This window comes from Pipistrellus kuhlii, unplaced genomic scaffold, assembly GCF_014108245.1.
Source record: "Pipistrellus kuhlii isolate mPipKuh1 unplaced genomic scaffold, mPipKuh1.p scaffold_m20_p_3, whole genome shotgun sequence".
Taxonomy (NCBI): Eukaryota; Metazoa; Chordata; class Mammalia; order Chiroptera; family Vespertilionidae; genus Pipistrellus; species Pipistrellus kuhlii.
In genome coordinates this window covers 86457322-86464344 of record NW_023425529.1, presented here as the reverse complement: position 1 = coordinate 86464344, position 7023 = coordinate 86457322, and the positions used below count along the sequence as shown (strand labels likewise).

At 44.4% G+C, this 7023-nt stretch overlaps 1 long non-coding RNA gene across 1 annotated transcript in view; it reads left to right on the top strand.

The window, feature by feature from the left end:
- Positions 1-865: 865 nt before the first annotated feature.
- The window catches only part of LOC123653080, a 9318-nt gene continuing 3160 nt past the window's right edge, over positions 866-7023 (top strand). Inside the window, exons 1-2 of the long non-coding RNA XR_006742711.1 lie at positions 866-956; positions 1049-1051. This is a non-coding gene — a long non-coding RNA (uncharacterized LOC123653080). The remainder of the gene's footprint in view (positions 957-1048; positions 1052-7023) is intronic.

Sequence of the window (7023 nt, the reverse complement as noted above, 5' to 3'; positions counted from 1 at the left end):
AATTTTTTCGTCCTTAGCAAGAAGTGCCAGTGGAAGGGCCAATAATCTTTAATCTTTACAGCGAGGCTCCTATCAGCTGGCTGTTCCTCAGTCTCACTGAGCAACCACGTAGCTAGAAACGTAGACCTCAGCCCTCCCTGGTCCTACCGTATCTGCCCCAAAAGCTGCGTGAGGACAGGACATGACTGTTTTTTAAAACATTTCATGAATCACTTTGATTAAGTACAACAGTTGGCCATGTTTTGTTACCACAAACTCTCCTGTTAATCCAGTGAACAAACATTTATTAAATACTTATTTTGTTGCCACTCACTGTGCTAGACTCAGGGGACACTATAGTCATGCTCCTTCCTTCCTGGGAAAGACAGACAGTAAACAAAAATCCGCCCCACTGTGGTCGGTGCTATGAAGATGACAAACGTGATGGCCTGAGTGAGGTAGGTAGGAATGGATGGATCAGGGATATCTGAACTGAGAACTAAGCAGGTGATATTTGAACTGAGAACTGGAGCATGAGAATAAGTCAGACTTTTCTTTTTTGCGTGTGTGTGTGTGTATGTGTGTGCATGCATGTGTGCACCTACATAGATTTTTATTTCTAATAAAATAAATATCAAGGTGAGACCGGTTTGGCTCAGTGGATAGAGCGTCGGCTTGGGGACTGAAGGGTCCTGGGTTCGATTCCGGTCAAGGGCATGTACCGTGGTTGCGGGCATATCCCCAGTACGGGGTGTGCAAGAGGCAGCTGATCGATGACTCTCTCTCATCGATGTTTCTAACTATCTCTCTCCCTTCCTCTCTGTACAAAATTAATAAAAATATATTTTAAATAAATAAATAAATATCAACATAATATCCCAAATAAAAGTGTGTGTCTTTTTGTTTTTCACAGAGTTTAAGGGTCATGAGACCAAAAAGTGAGAAAAACCACTGTGGTTCATCCCCAGCCGGGATTGGTCCATTTGTTGCTCTGACCTCATAAAGTGCCAGTGTGATGGAATTGCAAACCACTCCCATACATAAGGCCCTGCCTGGGCTGAGGATTTAGTCCGTGTAGTGCAGGGAGCTCGTCTAGGTGACCTGAGACTAACTAGGACAAATCTGCAGTTTCATTTTTATTTTTAACTCTTTTGCTGTAATCATGCCCCATTGCCCTATCCCGACTACCGTCAAGGGGCAGTGCATAGGAGACTATGTGTTAGGGAAATCTATCGGCAAGGGTGCGTGCTCGAAGGTCCGGCTGGCCAGACACATGCCCACGGACACCAAGGTGGTAGTAAAGAGCATCATCCGGCGCGATGTCGGTGTCTCCAGTTCCTACCGAGAGCTCCGCTGTTTAAGAACCCTACAGCACCGAAATATCTCGCGGTTGCTGGAGGTAGTGGTGGACCCCGAAGAGGTACATCTGGTGATGGAGTACGTGCGCGGCGGGGACCTGAAGGCGCACCTGGAGCGGCGCCGCCGCCTCACCGAGCGCCAGGCCCGCGTGGTGTTCCGCCAGATCGCCGTGGCCCTCCACCTGTGCCACCAGCGCGGCTTCGCGCACCTGGACATCAAGCCGGACAACATCCTCTTAGAAGAAGACCTCACCGCCAAGCTGGCGGACTTCGGCCTCAGCCACGAGGCCACCGAGCTGCTGACCAGCTGTTGGGGAACACTGTACTACATGGCGCCCGAGGTGCTGCGGGGCGAGCCATATGACGGCCGCAAGGCTGACGTCTGGGGGCTGGGCGCCTCCCTCTACAAGGCGGTGACGGGGCGCGTGCCCTTCCCGGGCAATAGCAACGAGAAGATCACGCAGCGCATATTGGATGGGCACTACAAGCCGCCCTACTACATGTCGGAGGCGGGCAGGAGCTTCCTCCAGCGGCTCCTGACGGTCGACCCCGACCAGAGGCCGACCCTGGAGGAGGCCATGCGGATGCCCTGGATGGACCTGGGTCCAGAAGACCTGCCTCCCGACAGCGAGCCGCCCGGGGAGGACCTGGACCCCCAGGTGGTGGAGACCATGCGCGGCATGGGCTTTAGGGAGGAGGACATCAGGGACTCCGTGGCGGGCCAGACATTCGATCGAATAATGGGGACTTACCGCATCCTCCTCATGACCACGGGCAGGATGGCCATGGGGAGGATGCCGGGCCGCACCGTCAAGGTCAGGCCCTACCGGCCCCCTGACACTGGGGCCGCCACCCCTTCCAGCCGCGAGGAGTCCCGGGCATCGGGGGGCTCGTCAGGACCATCAGTGGCGAGCCCCCCCTGCCGGTGGGCAACGAAGACCAGCGCCCCGCCGTCCAGCCTGGAGACCATGGCCTCCTCCCCTCTTCCCCTGGAGCCTGTGCAGGCGCTCCAGCCAGAGGGCTCGCCAACACCATCCAAGGTGAGGCCCCTGTGCCTGGCGGTGAAAAAGACCTATGCCCTGCCCGCGCCTCCGCCCAGCCTGGAGACCATCGCCTCCTCCCCTCTTCCCCTGGAGCCTGTGCAGGCGCTCCAGCCCGGGACCCGCGGCCCAGCCCCGCAGCTCCGCCCGGGGGACGCCCCCACCCCCCGCACCAGCAACCGCTTCCGCAGCAGTGAGAGCAAGGCTGTAAAGGCGGAGAACCAGGAGGGAGCCCCCCCTGACAGCTCCCCCCAAGACGGCAGCCCCCCCCAAGAGGGCAGCCCCCGAGCCTCCCCCGCAGCCAACACCCGGGCCCGGCCGGGCTTGGCGCAAAGGGCCTGGAAGACGTTCCTAAAGGTCTTCTGCTGCGGCGTTGACACAACCAAACCCCGCAGGAAGAGAACCAGCGTCCACCCTGGTAACACTTGAAAGGTGAGGAGCTTGGGTCGATGTTAACATTTAAGTCATTTTGGAAAGTAGTTAACAAAGAACTTTACATTGTTTCTGATCTCTCACAGTCCACGCGGAGCTGCAGAGCTGCAGGAGGCCTGGTGCGCGGAGCAGAGGAACAACCAGAGGCGAGGCCGTTGGCAGGCAATTGTAAAGCAGATGGTGGAGGTCTCTTCGGCTCTGGCTCCCACAGGTAGGGTATCCAGCAGCGCCTTGGAAAGCATCTTTTTTAAAATTTTGTTTTATGTTTTGGTTTTCTGTTAGTTTTAGTTTTTTTTTTTAAATTTAATTAATTAATTAATTAATTAATTATTTTGGCATTAACCATGCCTCATGATTGGGGAAGACTGCGTCGCGCCCCCTGGAGGTCAAGATGAGTGTATGCCCTCGTAATGGGCCCATTTGTTTGGCAAGGTAAGATTTATGAAGGAAAGCAATCTATACATCATCTTCAAGTTAGCTGATTACTGAATTAGCTATTTAAAATTAGTTTTAGAAATTGATTATGAATAGATTATATATATATATATATATATATATATATATATATATATATGGAAACGCCTACTTTCCTAATTATAAATAAAATTAAGCTTAAATTTTTTACATCTGAATTTCAACATCATACGCTAGTCTGGCCATTATAAGTGAAGAGTTTGAATAGTCTATAAATCAGCCACAAAACTAAACTAAAAAAAAAGGGGGGGTGCATTTTAGCATGAACTTTGATAATGAAAATATTAAACTTAATTAGATCTAAAACCAGGAATAGTTTAGTTTTGAAAATCATCTTTTTTGAATGAGGCATTAACATGTTTTTTAATATCAAAACTCTACTGATTTCTCACTTTATGTTATTAATTCTTAAGTTGATGCAATACAAGTTTACTATGGTATTGTTACCAAGCAATAGAGTCTATTTTCTTTCAAAGGCTCAATTAAATGTTTGCTCTTAGCTTACTGTATGTCAGATATCTTTTGCAATTATGCATAGCCACTTCCTCTTGGAATTTAATTCTTTGTTTGCAAACTTAAAAACAATAAAAATTAGAAATACCTGTTACTAACTAAAATTAACTTTCACATTTGTTTTCTATATATTTGTTCCACACAAAAATCTTTGATTAATTTTAAGTAAAAGTTAAATCACATGATTTATACATAAAATTAAAATTTAATATTAAAACAGTGAGAATCACGTCAATATTTTACAGTAAAACAATTAGAAAATAAGTTTCCTAATTTCTCACTCCACTAACTCATTCATTTAGAGGATTTTTTTATAGACAATGAGTGATAATTTACTTTTGTTTGTTTGTTTGTTTTTAAAGAAATTGCTGTGATGGAAGGCAAACAATTTATTGGCTTCCCTTTCAAATTCCGACCCCATAAGTCACTATTCAGGATTAAGTTTTTGTGGAATGAACAAAGGCAATTTAACATTGATTATATGCAAGTAATAAGTATAGGTAGATCAGAAACAATATAAAGTTCTTTGTTAACTACTTTCCAAAATGACTTAAATATTAACATCTACCTAAGTTCCTCATCCAGCTCCTGAGATGCAGCCTTCATGCTAATTGCAGAAGGAAGTAGTTTGTCCTGCTGGAGCACCCGTACAAAACGCGGCCCACCTGCCTGGGGATTGGCTGTTGCCGTGGTTACAGTTTGTTTGGTTTTCTCCAGGCGCTCTCTTCCACTAGATGGAGGGATTTAGCTGCTGGTGGGTTACCCCCTGCTGGGGTCACTCACACCGGGCCCCCCAAAAGGCGACCTCCCCTGCGAGGTCGCCCCCCGCCAAGGCTTGGCCCCCAAGGTGGGGTCGTGGTGGGAAGGAGGCAGCGCCGCGGGAGCGCAGAGGAGCCGGAGCCTCTGGGTCCTGACCGGCTTCAGGGCAAGAGAGGAGGGGCCGCGAGCCGCTGCGCGAGGCTCCAGGCTCCAGGCTCCCCTCACTTTGGGGCATTTTGGTGGCTTAGTCAAACTTGATCTGCTCTGACTAACCTTCCCTCAATGAAGGTGCTCTGCCTTCCGCACTCCCTTCTTCTCTATTCTTTCTCTTAGTCTATTTTTTTCGTACATAAATTTGGTTACTTTTTAAAAGTAGATTTCGCTCCCCTTTTATTATAGTTGAACTATGGTTGAAAGGTAGAGTTACTTAAGATTTACCACGTTTAGCGGCTTTAGCCAATTCTAAGTGATTCAATATAAACTTCAAATGTTTGCTGTCGCCATGTCCATAATCAGTCTAGGGCTGCACTCACCTGCCAGCTAAAGGAAGCGGTTGAGGGTTTGAAATGCAGCCAGTCCGCGTGAAATGTGCTGTAGGTGTACAATGCACACCAGATGTTGACTACTTAGTTGGCAAACAAGAATGTAGCCTTTTTAGGTTGAACTTCATAACAGTTTTTAACTGATTACATGTTGAAATACTATTTTGGATAAAATAAGTTACATAAAATATATTATTGAAGTTAACTTCACCTGTTTCTCTTTATTTCTTAAAACGTTGCTACTAACTAGAAAATTTAAGATTACAAATGTGCTCGAATATGTAGTTGGACAGGGCTGATCTAACGATCAGCAGATGAGCAGAGAGAGACATATAGTGGAAGTGACTCTTACCTTTCCCCTAGTTTCCTGTCTTTCTAAATAACGTTTTGTATACCTGTGTATTCTGCTTTATATTAGGTTTTAAAAAAAAGTTTCACCTAACCTTTGAATTGCACTTTAAGTTGGTTTGATTACAGAATCACATTTTGCACCAGTGGTGGTGTTTTGTTCTCCTTTAGGTGAGAAAGGTTGTGGATAAACTGAGTATTTTTAACTAGCTTTTAAAATTATGAAAGTACTGCATATTTATTATTTAAAAAATCACTCAACATAAAGGTATGAAATGAAAATCAAAAGTTCCTCAATGCCTCCCAGCATGTTTCTGTCTAAAAATAAAGGGTGTGTGTGGTTACATAAGAGTGATATTACTCTGCCTATCTCTCTGATACCTGCCATTTTAAAATTATTTCTCTGTGGCTATATTTCCTGAGGAGGATAGTAAGTGTGCTTATTTTTACTGAAAAACTAGTATAGTATTCTATTCCCTGGCTGCATTATATTTATCTGTTTTCCTATTGAGTACGTAGGATATCTATACACTTTAGTGGTGTAATTGTAGATTCACATGCAGCCTTAAAAAATAATACTTGTACACAAATGCAGCCTTGTATACACTGTCCAGTGTCTCTCAGTGATAATATTTTGTAAACTATATTATAATTTCATGACCAGGATATTTATATTGATGCAATCTGCTTTACTTGTACTTATTTGTATGTGTATATGTCCTATATAATTTTTATTATCTGAATAGATTCACTGATCTAGTACCCCATAAAGATACTGAACAGTTCCAACATTATAAGGATCTCTCATGTTGGCCTTTTATCATCATAACATCTTCTTCTTCCAACACAATCAACTCCAACTCTTATCAACCACTTATATGTTCTCAATTATAAAATTGGTGGCATGTAAAAATGTATAGAAATGGAATCCTAAAGTATCTCATGCTTTGGTCTCTCAGCATAATTCCATCTTGAATCCACCAAAAAAGCTGATGTTGAGATGGATGAGTAAAATAAGGCAAAAAAAAAAAAAAAAAAGGGGAAGGGAGGGAAGGGAAAAGAGGGAGAGAGGGAGAGAGGAAGAAGGAAAGAGAGGGAGGCAGGCAAATCCAAGAAGACAGAGTTCAGAGATCGAAAGGCCAGGGACTTGAGGAAGGAATGAAAGTTCGGAATAGTCTCTAAAATAAAATAATAGCTGACTAGTACAGTTATTTTCAAAATTATTTCTACCAAGAGCCACAATAAAACAACAAAAAATAGGTTACATTGTAATTCAAGCACACATACATTCTTTAGAAACATGTTTGTTTTTTAAACAAATCTTTAGCATATATAGTGTAATTGTAGGGTTTTTTTTTTTCCTGGCCTATTTTAATATTTTCTATCCTATCCTGTCATTAATACTTGATAATCAAGAGGCACTAAATTAACTTTTTGATCTGCTAATGGGTTATCATAAATAATTTTAAGATTATTAGAAAAGGAGATGTTCAGAAGGATTGCTGAGCAGATGAATAGCTTGAGCTTGGGGACCATTTGGTAATGAAGACAGGATTTGAATTCAGGATGTCTGCATTA